We start from the raw sequence: 18,016 nt of genomic DNA on the forward strand, positions 1-18,016 counted from the left end.
ATTAGACCACAACCTTCTTGAAGGCAAGAATTTTTACTTCTCTCTCCTCTTATCCCCAGCACTTAACACCTGTATATAGAAAGTGCTCAAAAAGCTTTTATGAATAAATTAGCCTCTATGAGGTACCAAACATTATGATACATACTTTATAAATAACATAATCTATAAATATGTTAAAATTATAAGTATTATCACATTTAATTCCAGCAAAAACATTGTGAAATAGGTATGACAATTGCCAGTGTAATGGAGCAATAATCAAGCAATCAGAAAGGGTCAGAACTGGAACTGAAAGCCAGGGGGAAAGATCTCCAAAGCCCAGTGTCCACCACTGTTTCCCATTGCTTGTGAGCTATTGGCACTGCAGGATGATGCATTATTCACTTTTTTCCAAAATAAGCCCATCTACTTGTTCTCTTCCATTAATAGGTAACCAAGAATCAGTAAGGTTTGCTTGTAATTATCTTATCTTAGACATTACACTTAAGAGGCTAGTCAAGTGCACATTTTTCTATTGATGTCCAAGTGACAGGATTCACCATGCACCTTCAATATGATAGCTGAGAGATAACACCACCAGAAATCTCATGGGGCCCTTGAGTATGAGCTGCGTAGGCTATACATGAAAAACCCTGCCTTCTAAAATCTGGGTTTTATCAGCTGTTAAAAGGGTTTGGAGATAATGAAGATCCTTCTGGCCCTTGTGGGCACCATCATCATGAATTCATAGATGAAACAGAGTCTGCACACACATTTGGAAAACACCACTGGCTTGTATTCTCTGTAGTCTTACATTTTCCAGTCACAGATTCCAGGATCAAAGAAGAAGTCTGGAATAATCAATAACAACAGCTGGATAAGACAGAAAAGCAGAGCTCACTCATTTCCAAATGGCAACAAAATGATAAGGAGAACAAGTTTCAGGACCCCAGTGCCCTGTTCCAGACAGTGACAAGATTAAAAAAGATAAGACATGGCTGCCAAGGAGAGGAATTACCTCAGAGAACTTGGAAGGTGACTCCAAGACACATGGTCAGAGCATGGGTTTCCAGTCAATTCTTTAGTCCAGATGCAAGATGAGGCCTGCCCTTGGGGAACATTCTGAAGGCTCTAGATTAGCATAGGAGTTTGAGACATCTGGAAAAAGTAGGGCAAAAATAAAGGCCGTTTCTTGGTGAAAAGAAAACCCAGCGTGATATGGGCTAAGGAAGGAGGGATTATTCAGTATATTTGAATCATGAGATCATTTTTAAGAAGGGATTCATCCATGTCTACCAATTTTAATTGAATTTTTACCTCCAGTACTCTTTGTGGAATATTACAGCCCATTTTGGGATACATACGGAGGAAATCCATGTTCCCAGGTGATCTAGGGAATCTCATCCAAATAAAGATCCCCACCCTTTTACTCGGGTAATTCAAACTGGTGACAACTTCTCTGCTGGTGTATGTCCAGATTCAGCTTTCAGTCAAGGGAGCTGTTTCTGTCTAGTTCCCTTGCCCACAGTAAGCCTAAAACCTTGGCCCAACAAAGGAACTGGGAATTGGACTCCTCATGTAAACAAAAATCCTTTATCTAAAATCTGATTCTTTAGTGAAGAGGAAAATCTTTCCTTTAGTCCAATAGTAAAGTCACCCACTCCCTCTCTGTCCCTCCTTCCTTCTGTCTCTCCCTGCTTTGTTTTTTCTAAGTAATATTTTATAAGTGACAACAGGTTGCAGAAGACTGTGCTTAGCATTACCATATATCTACAGCTCAAGACAATAAATTCAAACAATAAAAGAGGATTTGTGACCACTGAGAAGAAACAGCAAAAAAAAAAAAAAATCACCTAAAAAAATGTAACAAGATGCAGATTTTGCTAAACTTTTTTGAAAGCCTTCTATGCTATACAGAGTGCTTATGTGGTGTGATAGTGATAACATCCTGAGTTGCAAATCATGGCAACCCAATCTAAACTAATACATGAAAGTCAAGGGAATTCATTAGAAAGCCTCTAAAGAGTGGCACCACACCTAGAGGGAAGACTCAGGAATGGAGCTGGGAACAGGGTGTCCTTCTGACCCAGACGATTTTGTAGGGAACCAGAACAGGTCCTCTCTCTTCCAATCTGTTTTCCTGTTTATCTGCTTGATTCTTCTTTCTAACTGCAGACCTTCCTCTGCCCATAAGTTCACAGGACAGGCCATGGTCACCACTAGCCACTCAGTTTTATGCTCTGCTGTACAAGTACTCAGAGGGAGACATCTCTCTGGTCTCCCAGTCTGTCTGTGTCCGTCTCTCTCCCATAGTTTCTATCTAGGCCTTAAATGAGTCACTGGATTAAGTAGTCCCAAATTAAGCTTGAAGATAGTGAATGGCCAATAATACAGCTTAGCTGATTTCAGAAAAACATACAACAAAATTTTCATGCTGTCATTAAAGATAAGATGGTAAAAGAGGAAACAAATGATAATACATTAAAACCACAGAGTTTTCAGCACCGAAAAGTACACTGGTTTGCAAATCCATGACTGGAATAACAAAGACCTACAAAGAAACATGAGAACAGCAAGAAAACAAAAATATGACTAAATATATGTGCTGTGTGTGTGTGGCTGTTATGTGTGTGAGTTGGACCCTCTGGGATGCAGACAGAGATGAAATTAGGAGCACAGAAAGCCTGGGGCAGGATAAGGCTATGACAGATGAAAGGAGGATGCAGGACCGGGCAGGTGGGCAAAGCTCAGATCACCATGTAGATCTGACCAAGTTTCACACAAACTAAAACGGCTGCTCCAGAGCAAAGATTGCCTGTTCGAGGAGGCCAGTGTTGGACAGGAATAGCCAGGCCCTAGTACACCTGTTGTGCTCAGTTATCAGGGGGTTTCCAAAAAGTGCACAGCCCTGGCTGAAAAGCGGAGCTGGATCCTGAAGGCGTAACGGCAGGAAATGGTCTAACTGCACTCCCCTTGCAGCTGAATAGCAAATTCCTTCTTGAAGAGAGATTTAAGTGGCACAACTCTACTTTAGCAGTACATAAAAGTAGAATGATAAGAAGGTGGATACAAGCCTGTATTCCCACCGGCAGAGAGAGCATGTTCATTTTTTTTCTTTTTTTGCACCTTTACCAACTCTGAATATTATGATATGTGGTTGGTTTTTTTTTAGATTTTCAAGTTTTCTGTACATATCATTAAAAAGATTGTTTTTAACTTCATAGTTATGGGGACACAAAAATGTAGAATGAGATTTATCGTTTTTACCTGCCCAGAATCTATCCCTCTTTGTAGGAGCACCCCAATCTCTATTCTGGGAGAGTCACCTCTCCTGTACATTGTACTGTGTTAATGTCAATGGAAGAGAAACACCAGTATTATGGCCTAAACTGTGTCCCCCCTCCACCAAAATTCATATGTTGAAGTCTTAATCCCTAGTTCTTCAGAACATAACCATCTTTGGAGATAGAGTCTTTAAAGGTGTACATTAAAATGAGGTCACGAGGGTGGGCCCTAATCCTATGTGACTGGTGTCTTTGTAAGGAGAGAACATTTAGACCCTGACAGGTACAGCAGAAAGACGTTGTGAAGACATCAGGAAAGTATGACCAGCTACATGCCAGAGATCCCTCCCTCACAGCCCTCAGAAGGAACCAACCCAACTGACACATGGATGGACTTCTAGCCTCTACAGCTGCGAGGAAATACATTTGTGTTGTTTAGGCCACCTAGTCTGTGGTACTTTGTTACCGTCACGCTAGAAAATTAATATAGCCAACTTTCTGCTTCCCACTGTGAAGGAAGAGAGGAACACTTCCTCTACCAGCTATAGCTGAGACAAAGCTTGTGATTTGAGCTCAGCCAATCAGAAGCCAACTCCACACACTGACTCCCATCCTTTTTTTTTTTTTTTTTTATGTTATGTTAGGCACGTATTGCATGGAGCACTGGGTGTTATATGCAAACAGTGAATCATGGAACACTGCATCAAAAACTAATGATGTACTGTATGGTGGTGACTGACTGACTCCCATTCTGATGGGGATCAAAAGATAGAGCACACTTGCAGGTCATACCTGGCTGCTAAAGTGTGAGTAGCAGTGGCTCTCTGCCCAGGTCGTTCTGGCTGGGGACAGCTTTCTATGCCCCCTGACTCTTTAAACAGCACCCCTACCTACAGCCTGCCCCCTTCTCATGAGCATTCTCCTCCCCACTAATATCCTTCCAGCAAATTCCCCTGTCAGGATCACTTCTGCAGCTTCCAAATAGGAACCCCAACTGATACAAAAAGCTTACCCATCATTAAATAAATCACTTTGGCAGCAAAACTTAGGGTGGAGAAACTGTTCATTGGTCAGGTAACAAACATAAACATATCATTTACCTCCCTTCAAAAAAAAAACTCCAAAAGGTAAATATAAATATAAAATCGCCTTCTCCAATGACTCAAGATGCAAATTTTGAGACTACTAAGAAAGATTTTCCCCCAACTGTATAGAGACATGCATGTTTTTTCACATTTTTAACCACTTCCTATAAACCAAAATTTTAATACATTTGCCCTTGCCTTCTTCCTAATTTAACTTCAGCAAATTACGGGTAAAGATTTGTGAAACTGACTACATGTTTCACAATTTGTTGTGGTATTTAAGCGATTGGGTTTTTTTGGTCCAAATTTTCCATTCCTGTTTTGAGAAAGAATGACATAACCCCATTTCTTCCTGCACCACCCCACAGACCAGAGCCCAGAAACAAAAAAAATCACATTATCTCAAAAATCTCAATTAATACAACTAACTGAACAATACCTGGATTTGCTGGGGCGCCTGCGTGGCTCAGTTGGTTAAGCGACTGCCTTCGGCTCAGGTCATGATCCTGGAGCCCCAGGATCGAGTCCCACGTCGGGCTCCCTGCTCAGCAGGGAGTCTGCTTCTCTCTCTGACCCTCCCCCCTCTCATGCTCTCTATCTCATTCTCTCTCTCAAATAAATAAATAAAATCTTTAAAAAAAAAAAAAACAATACCTGGATTTGCTTCTAGTTAAAAAACTTTATTATTTAACTAGAAGCAAATGGGCGGGGGGGGAATGGCAGAGAGAGCATCTTAAGCTGGCTTCCACGCCCAGTGCGAAGCTCTACGCGGGGCTCGATCTCACAACCCTGAGATAATGACATGAGCCAAAATGAAGAGTCGGGTGCTTAACCAATGAAGCCACCCAGGTGCCCCTACTTTGGTGTAATTTTAACCATATGATGTCTAGGCTCATTTCTCAAATTTCACCTGGAGTAAACTCCCATCATAGATTCAAATTGTCATTCTCAAGTTCTGTATCTGTGTTCTAGGGCTGCCATAAGAAACTACCACAGACTGAGTGAGTGGCTTAAAACAAAAATGTATTGTCTCACGGTTCTAGAGGCTAGAAATATGACATCAAGGCATCAGCAAGGCCATGCTCTCTCCAAAGGCTCTCGGGAAGAATGCTTCCTTGAATCTGCTGACTACTGGTGGTTGCCAGCAACACGTGGCATTCGTGGGCTTATGGCTACATCGCTGCAGCCTTTGCCCCCAGTCTTCACGTGGCTTCTGCTGTGCATGTGCCTGTCTGTCTGCTCTTCTTATAAAGACACAGCAGTGGGTTGTAACTCACCCTAATCCAGCATGACTGCATCTTAATTTAACTAATTACACCTGCAAAGACTTTATTTCCAAATAAGGTTACCTACTGAAGTTCCAGGTAGACATTTTTTGGAGGGGGGAGAGGAGAATTCCATGCAACCCAATACGTGTTCAAACTGTCATGAATTCTGAAACACTTTATGCTGAATGAGCTTGTGCTATTCTTGAATCCTAAGCCTATGCCCATAATTCTGAGAGCAAATGGAAGAACCATGCAGATGAGAAATGGGAAGGGAAGTGGAAGTGTTGTATTTGGGCAATGCAGAAAACCTCGAGGTCTGGAGCAGGAATAAAGAATAAGGGAGTTTAGATTTTTCTGAAGCAAAATACAAGACAAGGGACCTTCTGTAAAATTGGTGTGATTTTTTATATCTGTAACTTTTACATTCTTAGATGTCCTGGTACCAGGTACCAATATGTGCATGATATATCTCTGAAAACATATATATTAACATTAGTTCACTTTCCTTGTAATCAAAGATAACGTTACCAAGAAAGCAACCTATTTGTGTTTATAGATGTGGACTTTGGGTCATCTCCCTATGAACAGCCACTTCCTGGCATCCCACTGCAGCTGATTATTGAAAGCTGGAATGATTCCCAGGAAAGTGTATTGGAATTTACTTTATTTTCTCATTAAAGTCAGGCAATTGCAGTATATAGTATAAATTATGCCACCACTTAAATTATATGTTTTCCTTTAACCAAGGGAGAATTCTTTTCTATTGTAATCTTCACAAGTTGTCTATAAATCCATAAATGAAAGGGAGAGCTTTAAAAAATATTCCCAAATAAATATCAGTGTGAGATTTTTGCAATATGCTAGCATTACATTTAATCTTGCCTCATTGAGAAATGACTATTCCACATAAGTGATTTTTCTAGTTAATTGTCAGCAACTGCTGATAGAGTTCTTTTTCTCTGAAATTTTAACTGTTTTGATGAGACTACTCCTTAAATGTATTACACTTGCCTGCATTGGTGAATAGAGCATGGTAGATTATATTTAACTTTTTTCTCATTTCAATGAAAGTTACACATTTGTAGTGGGCTAAATGGTGCCCCCCCACAAAAGATATGTTCATATCTGGTATGGACTGAATTGTGTCCCCTGCCAAAATTCACATGTTGAAGCCCTAATCCCCAGTACATCAGAATATGACTATATTTGGAGATGAGGTCTTTAAGGAGGAAATTAAATTAAAAGGTGGCCTGTACAGTGGGCCAATCTGAGTAGTGTCCTTATAAGAAGAGGAAATGTGGACACACAAAGAGACACCAAGGGCAGGTGTGTGCAGAGGAAAGAACTTGTAAGAGATGCAGCAAGAAGGCAGCTGTCTACAAGCCAAGGGGAGGGGCCTTAGGAGAAACCAAACCTGCCAACACCTTGATCTTAAGCTTCCAGCCTCCAGGACTGTGATATAATCAATTTCTATTGTTTAAGCTGCCCAGCTTGCAGTATTTGTTTTGGCAGCCCTAGCAAACGAAGATAATGTCTTAATGAATAGGACCTTATGTGGGCAGAAGAATGGATAGTACTTTATACCGCGAGAAATATGATGAAGGATCTTGAAGACAAAGAGCTTATCCTAGATCATCTGTGTGGGACCTAAATGCCATCACAAGTATCATCATGAGAGAGGCAGATGGAATTTAGAGACAGACACAGAGCGGAAGATGTTGCCACCACAAGCCAAGGAATGCCGACGGCCACTGGAAGGTGGGAGAGGCAGGGAACAAAATCTCTCCTAGAGGCTTAGGAACAAGTGTGGCCCTTGCCAACTTCCAGTCCTCAGAACTGAGAGAAAAAAACTTTCTTTGAAGTCACCAAAATTGTGTTAATTTGTTATGGCAGTCAAAAGAAACTGATACAATGGTATACTTGGTTTTAATACCATGATATCCTCATGACTTGTAACACATGGAGTTTCTGTTTGACTCCAGACTACACTGTGTTTGTGATAGTACTGGGAGGACAGTTGACCCTTGAACTACACAGGTTTGAGTTATGTAGGTCCACTTATATGTGGATTGTACTGTAAATGTATTTTCTCTTGCCTGTGGGTTTTTTTTTTTTTAAGACTATTTATTTATTTGACAGAGAGAGACACAGTGAGAGAGGGAACACAAGCAGGGGGAGTGGGAGAAGGAGAAGCAGACTCTCCACTGAGCAGGGAACCTGATGCGGAGCTCAATCCCAGGACCCTGGGATCATGACCTGAGGCTGAAGGCAGAAGCCTAACGACTGAGCCACCCAGCCGTCCTGTGGTTTTCTTGATAACATTTTCTTTTCTCTAGCTTACTGTATCTTAAGAATACAGTATGTAATACATATAACATAAAAAATATGTGTTAATCCACTGTTTATGTTATCAGTAAGGCTTCTGATCCACAGTGGGCTCTTTGTAATTAGGTTTGGGGGGAATCAAAAGTTATACGCAGATTTTTGACTGTGCAGAGGGTGGGAGCCTCTAACCCCCATGTTTTTCAAGGATCAACTGTACTTGTTCTTTTTCTGATAGGATCACTAGTAAATATTGTTTTCAGGGATTCATCCATTTAACATAACTCATTCATCCATTTAACATAAACACACCACAAATTATTTTTGAGAGTCAAGTTTCTTCTGAGCTTCCCTATTACCCCACCATCTTCCCTTCCTCAATTTTTCTGATCTATTTTTTTCTGAAATTTAATAAATAAAGGTCTGTATACTTTTAAATTAAATTGGCTTTAAATCAATATTAGACCATTAAGGGCAACTCCATCTGCAAAGTTCATGGCTTTGTAAGCATCATTTCCCTTTCCTGACATCATCTCCTTTAACTTTTAGTTAGCTTTTATATTACTTACCACATTTTTGAGGATGCCAGAAGTTTTCTGGAAGTCTGATCACCAGCTTTGAACACACTAACACATTAGTGTAAATTTATCAAAGTAACTTCCTAAAAAAAATTATTTTATTTTTCCCCAAAAGGAAATTTTATCTTCTAAGTGTGCTATTTAGTCTCCTTGTTGATTTTTTCCCCCTGTTTAAAATCTTTACAATCTAGCACAATCATGTTAATTCATTTGAAGCCAAAGGATAGAGTCTGGCTTACCAACATAAATAAAGTTATTTTCAAAAAATTAAATTTGCTTCAGTATAATTTTATCTGAACACAGAATTGCAGTGCTTAACAAAGAAAAAACTCTTTGGAAAAATATTGTAATAGTATAAAAATTTCACTATGTTAATTAGTAACCAAGGTCATAACATAGTCAACCAACCTTAGTCTTATAAATATTTAATATGTAGCTACTTGATGTCATGCACTCTACTAAGAGCTAAGTGCTAGGGATTCATATATAGTATGAATATATATGAATATAACATGATTTCATTTAATATATAGTATTTATGAATATTCTATGCATATTAATATACATAATATATGAAAGAATCTCTGGTTCTACAGAGTTTGGGGAGTAAAAGTTAGCCAGTTGTCTTAGATTATAAATGAAAGGAATAAAAGGACAAGTGCCTCATGAGTAGTAGACCAAAGTCTCACTGCATGAGGTTGAGATTGGAATGAGGCTCCAACACCTGGGAAGGGAGCCTAGAAAAACCTGTGGAAGAAAACTACCTGGGGTTTCCACTTAAGTAAACTTGTGGTCCAGAGGAGACAGACTTGACCTCAAGGTCAAGAACAGGAGCAAACTATACTCTGATTGTTTTAAGTTTTTATTTAAATTCCAGTTAGTTAACACAGTGTAATATTAGTTTCAGGTGCACAACATAGCGATTCAACACTTCCATACATCACCTGGGGCTCATAACAGCAAGTGCACTCCTTCATCCCCATCACCTATTTCACCCATCCCCCCACCCATCTCCCCTCTGGTGACCATCAGTTTGTTCTCTATAGTAAGAGTCTGTTTCTTGGTATGCCTCTCTCTCTCTCTCTTTTCACTTTGCTCGTTTCTTTTGTTTCTTAAATTCTACATATGAGTGAAATCATTTGTGTATTTGTCATTCCCTGACTGATTTATTTTGCTTAGCATAATACTCTCTAGCTCCATCTACATTGTTGCAAATGGCAAGATGTCATTCTTTTTATGGCTGAGTAATATTCCATTGTGTGGATATATAGATATAGATATAGTACATCTTCTTTATCCATTCATTAGTCGATGGGCACTTGGGCTGTTTCCATAACTGGCTATTGTAGATAATACTGCTATAAACATCAGGGTGCATATCCCTTTGAATTAGTGTTCTTGTATTCTTTAGGTAAATACCTAATAGTGCAATTGCTGGATCATAGGGTGGTTCTATTTTTTATTTTTTGAGGAACCTCCATACTGTTTTCCAGAGTGGCTGCACCAGTTTGCATTCCCACCAACAATGCAAGAGAGTTCCCCTTTCTCCACATTCTTACCAACACCTGTTGTTTCTTGCATTACTGATTTTATACTCTGATTTGCTGACTGGATCTGCAATATTGCCATTATCAGAGCAGGACATAAACCCCAAAGTCCCAACATAGGATCTTGGGAGCAAAGAGAAAGTAACCACTAGATAGGAGAGAATGAGAAGAGGAAGAGAAAGCAAAAAAATTCACAATCAAGATGAACCCACAAACCACAATTTAAAATGACATGAGGAACACTGAGGCTAAGAAAAATAGACAACAAAATCAACAACTGGAAGAAGGATTAATTCTAGACCAGACAGAAATAAGATTGCTATCTAAAAATCACTTTAAAATAAGTATGTTTTAGGGTCCTCAAGATATGAAGCTTTCTTCTAAAAAAATAAGAAATTACAAAATAAAAAAGTGAAATAAAACAAGATCAGATGGCAAGAAAAAAGAACTCATTAAACATGGAAATAAAAATAGTCACTGAAATTAAAAAAAAAAAATTCATCACTTGGCATATACTCTAGACCAGACAAGAGAATTGGTGAATTAGAAGAGCACACTGAAGAGGTCAAAAAGAATGCAACACAGAGAAATGATGAAATAAAACTATGAAAGACAAGTACAAAATTTCCTAAAAAAGCAAACTTAGGGAATGCATGTGGAGAGAAAGTATGAGAAGAGAAAGGTTGAGAAATTTTCCAAATTGAGGACTGGAAAGTTCACTAACTGCCTAGCCAGAATACTGCAAATAAATGAAACATCACTGAGAAACAGTGTAACAAGAGGAAACATCTTAACTATAGCCAAAGTTAAGAGACATTCCTGCAGAGGAACTCAGATGGGACGGACAGCAGAATTCTCAGCAGCAACAGATCACAGAGGAGAATCTCCAAAGCACTAAACAAAAATGACTGGATCAAAAATTCTGCATAGAGCAAAACTACCAATCAAGAGTGAGGGCAAACTGGGTGGCTGGGTGGCTCAGTCAGTTAAAGCACCTGACTCTTGGTCTCAGCTCAGGTCTTGATCCTGGGCTCATGAGTTCCTGCACTGGGGTGGAGCCTACTTAAAAAAAAAAAAAATGAAAATAACAAAAAAAAGAATGAGGACAAAGTAAGTGCATTTTTAGCCCAAAAAAATTTTAAAGGAAGAGAGAGAAGGAAAGCCCTTTCTTCCTCTTCCTGGCATTCCCTGCACCCTTTCAGCGAGCTCAGGGTGGAAGTGAGCCTCCACTCCCCAGGTCATCAAAAAGGCATCACAAAACTGTGCAGCGTAGTGCCAGTCAGTCCTCCACTTCCTCCTACCTGGGAGTCAATGAGGATCAGTAAGGTACTTACCTTACCCCCGGTGCAAGAGCAGCACCCAGATGGTGCAAGGCAGCTGTCCGCTTTCACCGGGAAAGTGTGGGCGGGGCCGCCACGGAGCCGAACTTGTCCCCACCCATCCCAGTGAGGCAATTCCACTTGGCCAGGCAGTAGCAGCAGGGCCCGAGGGCTGTGAGACAACCACAGAAGGCATTAACATGCACGTGGGGATACCAGAAGGAAAAGAAAGATTTTCAACATTGTTGGCCATCAGGGAAATGCAAACTAAAACCACAAGGTGTTATCACTCTACACCTATCAGAATGACCAAAATAAAAAATAGTGATAATAACAAATGATGGTGCAGATACAGAGAAACTGGGTCACTCAGACTCATGGTAGGAATATGAGATGGTAGAGTAGCATCAGATGGATGATGTAGTCTCAAATCAGGTTCTTAGAGTTCTGGTTTTCAGAGTTCCCATTTGTTTCTGGTGAACAAAGATTCCATTTTTTTTTCCTGTAAGTTCAGGTCAGCATTTAATTTTGCATTATTTGAGTCCTCAATCTTAGAGAAACCAGAAAAACCTTTTGAATTTTCTGACAAATAAGATAGATAGAATGATAGATAGATAGATAGATCGATAGATAACAATGATAAATGCATTCAGAGATACATACATATGTGTCTATATAGATACATATGTGTGTTTAGAGACATGTATATACACACATGTGCATATAGATGTGCATATGTGTACCCATTGATAAATACACAAATATATAACTATTTTTAATATAACTATTTTTAATAGAATTTTTCTGAGAATAAAAATTTTGTCCATTTTTTGTTTTTTTCTTTTACCTTTCTAAATTAAAAAGAAGAATACAATTTTTTAAATGAATAAATAAATGCACTTTATATCATTATAACCTTCTAGGAATACAAATATTTCCTACATTTTAGCATCTATGAGCTAGCTTAAACAAACAGCAACTCAAAGATGCTTTTCCTAATTTTTTATTTCATTCCTCAGCATTATCCATATGTTGATTTTTCATTAGTTAAAATAAAACCTGGCTCTTTAAAGCTCACTACCATGTCTGATATTACTTCTATTTGGCCAATCATTTTCTAATCTCTAAAATCTTTTCCAAAGTTATGTTTTACAAGGAGGTAATTATCCAAATTCTGGGTACTACCTGAAGACAATAGCATTGGGCAAAAGGAAATGAACCCACCACAAAAAAAATAGTTTGCTCCCTTATGAAAATTTTGAGTTATATATAACACTATTTGAAAAGCATAAATCAAATGTTAAAATTAGATTAAGGAGGTAACATCATAGAAACTTTAATGCCATACTTAGTTCTACTATTTTTACTTCGACCCTCTCATTAGTAGGCTTTATGACTTAAAAGTTATCATAAAAGACTTCAATCCCAATTTTCCTGACTTTAACATGGCCCAGAAGTGTAAAGTTCTTTCTATTTTATTCCCACTGGGGAAGTATAACAGTTATATTATTCCTGGTGAGTTTTCCCAATATTAGCATTCAATCTGAGTTAATTCAGATAACAAATCTTTGTGCTACATCTACACTCAAACTAGACAATTTTCAGGATACCATATTTTAATCAGTAATCAGGGACTCTTATCTGTCTCTAGTCTGACTGTTGCGGAGGTAATTGGCATTAACAGAGCACTGTTAATGATTCCCACTCTAATCTCAATGTCACTGAATTAGTGTATCTGAAATTGCAAATATAAAGTGACCCTGAATGTCTAACCTAAGAGGTAGTAGGGCCAGGACCCAGTTTGTATACACTTATGAAGGGAATCTTTTATAGGGATAGAAAGAAACATAATGCTTCTACTTTTCACAGGAACAAATAACAAAAGAACCATCCATGATCCCCTGGATAATCACTGATCCCAAATTTCTACCATGAACCATTGTCAGAAGAGCCAATCAAAGAACAGCTTTTTAAAGGTAAGTATATATCTATTAGGAGCTGAATTTCTAGTAGGAAGTAGAAAGGTCTTCCCTTGCACATCCATGGGACATATTGCCAATACTCCAAATCCAAGGAGAAAACTCACAAACTTGTGTTGGCTTTGCATTCCCATTTCACAAGAGAGTGGAGGCAAACCATCACTCTAAAATATGGTACTGGTTAAATAAGGAAAGCTTCCAAACCACCTAAGTAATCAAGTTATTGGGAAATGACAAATACCTGTTGAAAGCAGGATGACAAGTATCCAGCACAGGGATGTACTTTTATGAAGTACTCAATATTTGTTAAATTAAACTGATTAAGTTGATCTAGTACCAGTGTGCTGGTAAAAGTTTAATGACTGGGTTGGAGGCAGGGGGAGGAGAAGGAGCCCTGATTTGGAGTGTTTGCCAATTCTTATGCTGCAAATACTTCCACCATGGCCAATTTCAAGCTTCCAACATGATATCACTGAACATGGATTTGGGGAGAGATACTAACAAACAGTTCATATGAGCTGGTTCTATCACTCCACTGTGACCAAAGCACAAAAGAAGACAGTCAAAAAATATGTCTTGGGTGTCTGTTCAGTGCCAGGCTATACCTTGACGGTACTGAGCAATTTAGGCACAAGAGGTGCATTTCATTTACCTCTGTATTCATCCAGAATATTAATTATAGTGTGAATTGCATGGTAGATGCTCAAAACAGATCTGTGCACAGACTAGTAAATTCACTCTTCACTCGCAGTGTTTGTGCTTGGAATCTATTCTCCATTATTCATTCAAGATTCACCCCAGAGTTCACCCAAACCTAAAAGCCTACATTTTTCAACTCTTTTAACAACTAGCATTGATATCCAACCAATGTTTCTATCTTTCCCTGGTGCTTCCAGCTTGCTGTTTAATCCAGTTGCTCTCAGCTTTCAATCTAGACTCCTCTCCTGGCTACATTTTTATCTCTCTCACTATTTCCTGGCCTCTGTGGCTTCCAGATTCTTCTTTTCCACATGCCATCCTAAGTAGCTCCCACCAGGTCATCAATGCAAACAGGACCCACATCCTTAGCACACTCAAATACACCTTTTATGACTCTTTTTTTATTTTTGACTCTGTCTTCTTTGAGCACTTCCTTTTGGGACTAGTAAAATTCATCCAACTTTTCTTGATTCTAGTCCCTGACCTTGAGTCTCATTCCCCAAGGCTCTTGCAGATGCTAACCGCAGCTTCTTCCCGAGAAACCTCTCAGCTTCCCTTATTGCTTCCAGCTCCTCAGGTGCATTTGCTCTTTAATTTGGCATTATGCTGAGTTACTCTTGGAAATTCCTTTTAATTAGTCATATTTTAATCTGATTTTATGTGAATATTCCCCAAGGTGTGATGCTGATTGACTCTCTTTTTTATGAGCCAAATTAATAAAATGCCCACTCAACTGATTTGCCTGTAGTACTTAATCAGTCATCCTCTTTCAAACCAAGCTCCAATCAAAGCCACATAACTTCAGATCACTGGGCTACTTCACATTGATTCTTCTTCTATTTCTTAATTCAACCACTTTATTCCATTCCTTCCCTAAAAGGTAAAGAGCAAGAATGTCATTCTGGTCTGTAAATTAAAGCCTAGAAAAAAATTAGGAAAGAAGCTGCAACTCACTTAAGTAAACTCTGTAGGAAATATTTAAACTAAAGACCAAGAATAGGTGTAGGTGTCATCAGCTCTACTAAAATTTTCACTCTAGGATTCCTTTGGAACCTCCCTCTTCTGCCTTCTATAGCTCTTTTATGATAGCTTCTAAAGTGGTCAGGCCCGGCTCTCGTGGAGCTTGATGAAATTAGGACACAGCCAAACTCCAAGCTTAGTCAAGTCAGGCAGTGGCAAAAAAGAATTCAGATCCAGTCACCTGCTGACTTGGGAAATCTGGCCTTTGGGATCTGAAAGAGAATCAGAGGCAGCAGCTCAGAGCAGTATAGGAACTTGGAAGTTGGAGTCAGGTCACCAAGCCTAAGTCAAAAGTTCAGGAGTAAAGTCAAGGAGAGAAGGCAGAACCCTAGGTGCAGTCTCAGAAAGTAGAAGATACAATTAGATAATCAAATCAACCAAAAGAGGGGTGCCTCAGGGTCTCGAAGACCTACTGCACTCATGTCTGGTGGGGGTCTCTTCCAGCCAAATAGTTTTGATTGGGTTAACCCCTATTACCCACAGAGTCCTTGCAGAAACATGAAATTCTTTTTTTTTTTTAAGATTTTATTTATTTATTTTTTAGAGAGCGAGCGAGAGAGAAACAGCATGAGAGGGGAGAGGGTCAGAGGGAGAAGTAGGCTCCCCGCTGAGCCGGGAGCCCGATGTGGGACTCGATCCCAGGACCCTGGGATCATGACCTGAGCCGAAGGCAGATGCTTAACCATCTGAGCCACCCAGGCGCCCGAAACATGAAATTCTTGAGGCCAAATGTATTATTAATTTTAGAAATAAGGGCTTATTTTTATATTTTCACATATGAATTTACTGTTTTACATTTATGAATCAGCTCATCATTTCTGTGTGAGGGTACATGAAATGTTGAAGATCTGATGAAATCTGGCACTCAAAATAAATTTCAACAAGAATAGTAGAAAGTAATCTCAGTAAAATAAATAGTATGATAAGAGATCTGGGATCTTCTAAACAGGATTTTCAGGTTCGCTTTTTTTGTTGAACAGTTTACTTTTTAGAAAAATCCAAAAATTTAAGGAAAAATATTTTAAATTGAATCTTTTTTTAGAGAGGGGGGAGGGGCAGAAGACAAAGAAGAGAGAGAATCTTAAGCAGGCTCCATGCCAAATGTGGAGCCCAACGCTGAGCTAGATCTCATGACCCTGAGATCATGACCTGAGCTGAAATCAAGAGTCAGACACTTAACCAACTGAGCCACCCAGGCACCCTTAAATTGAATCATTTTTAAAACTATTTTTTTTCCAATTATTTCCCAAAATTTGGAACTTATAATCAGGTTCCAATGTCAGGAGTACACAATTTTTAAATATATATATATATATTGAGCCAAATTTTGCCAAATGCTTAAAATGTACTAAAGATGTACCAGTAATCTAAAGGGCCCCAACAAAAGGGCCTGATTTTATAGAGTTCCTTAACTGTCATTTATGTTCCCCTTCCATGAAGTCACAAAGTTCCTGGTTACCTCAATACATTGTTCCTTCTTAGGTTGCTATAAATAGAGGATTTTTAAGATTTTAGTTAGAAAATTATGAATTCTGGTTTTTAGGTGTCTGTAGGCATCAAAGTACACTTCCCAGAGGGTCAGCATTTTACAAGCAGGTGTAGAACATCAATAAATTAAAACTTAAAGTAAAAACCACCAAGTCCTTTGAGTTATGGAAATTACAAAATAAAACTTTCCCACTCTGGAGATGATATTGCTAGCATGTATTTTTAGTCATAAACATGTCACATTTCAGCATTTCACACAAATCTCCATAACCACCCTCTTTTTTCATAGAAGGGTAGAATTTGTATGCCTGGCCTTTCATGGTAATGTCTCTTAGAGGTCTCCTGGAATTAGGTGCTGGTAAACAGTATCAGGAATACAACTATATCAAGCACTAGTCATGAACAAAGCATCAGGAGAGGTGAAACCAAGGATCACATGTCAACGATATTGTCATCTTCCACGAAGCTCACCAGAAGAGGCAAAAAATCAGCACATCCCTCATTCACTCCATTACGAAGACAACAGCTGCTTCAGGCAAATTCTACTGGGTGATCAGGCTTATGCCAGACCACCCTAGAGAAACTAAAGAAACACAAAATGAATAAATCACCTAGACAAGAGAAATTGCAATCCCCATGGCCATCTCTGGCTCAACAAGGATAATCTGATCCAATAAGTGGGGACATAATATATTTAGTGATGGAATATTGTGCTCATTTTAAAATACTCGGACTACCTCTTTTCCCACAGTCCCTTCCTTATCAGCACCCTTTAGCTCTAAGTGATAACACTAACATAACAATAGTAGGGTGCAGCAAATATTCTCAAACCTCAGCATCATAGCATGTTTCTTGGGCATGTACATGGTTGACTGCCAGTTCTACTTATCTCTGACCCTCGCTCTGGTTAGGAAAGTCTCCATTCTTGAAATAGCTCCCAACTGGTAGCATGCTACCATGCAACAGACATCAGCTGTCTCAGGAATTTTTCTTGTTTTCAGCTTAATTTCTAGGAGACTTATTTTTAGGCAACTCCCGTATTTCGGAGCAGGTTTCACATTACCACTTTGTGAAAAAGTCAATGGGCATCTATCACTAAAAGTAATTTGGAGTCATTAGGGATCAAAAAAGGGCACGGACCATTTATCACAACCTGAATTTGTTTGTATCTCACTGACCCTCCTTCCAGTAAGCATTTGCCTTACTATCCATGGAGCAGACATAATGAACAAGTTCCCATGAGCCGATTTTATGCAACCCAGTGTTAGGTAGGCAGTAAGAAGCAAAAAGTATCTTTCAATTTCACTTAGCAAGAACCCACTGTGTGCTTAAAATTTCCCTACACTATGCTAAGCATTTTGAGGCAAATACATTTCTAAAAAAGATTCTCTGACTTCAACTTACTCACAATTTTGTTTCAGTAACTCATACTTCAATCAGCGAACAAC

The 18,016-nt window shown here is 39.0% G+C and overlaps 1 long non-coding RNA gene across 1 annotated transcript in view; it reads right to left on the bottom strand.

Moving 5' to 3' along the window:
* LOC123850973 (uncharacterized) overlaps positions 1–11,518 on the bottom strand; it is a 101,189-nt gene extending 89,671 nt beyond the window's left edge. Inside the window, exons 1-2 of the long non-coding RNA XR_010405512.1 lie at positions 11,398–11,518; positions 998–1,137 (exon numbers count right to left, since the gene is read on the bottom strand). This is a non-coding gene — a long non-coding RNA (uncharacterized LOC123850973). The remainder of the gene's footprint in view (positions 1–997; positions 1,138–11,397) is intronic.
* Positions 11,519–18,016: the final 6,498 nt, after the last annotated feature.

The sequence above is a fragment of the Mirounga angustirostris genome, unplaced genomic scaffold (genome assembly GCF_029215605.1).
Source record: "Mirounga angustirostris isolate CCGP_5_RB_7025 unplaced genomic scaffold, mMirAng1.0.hap1 SCAF_10, whole genome shotgun sequence".
Lineage (NCBI taxonomy): Eukaryota > Metazoa > Chordata > Mammalia > Carnivora > Phocidae > Mirounga > Mirounga angustirostris.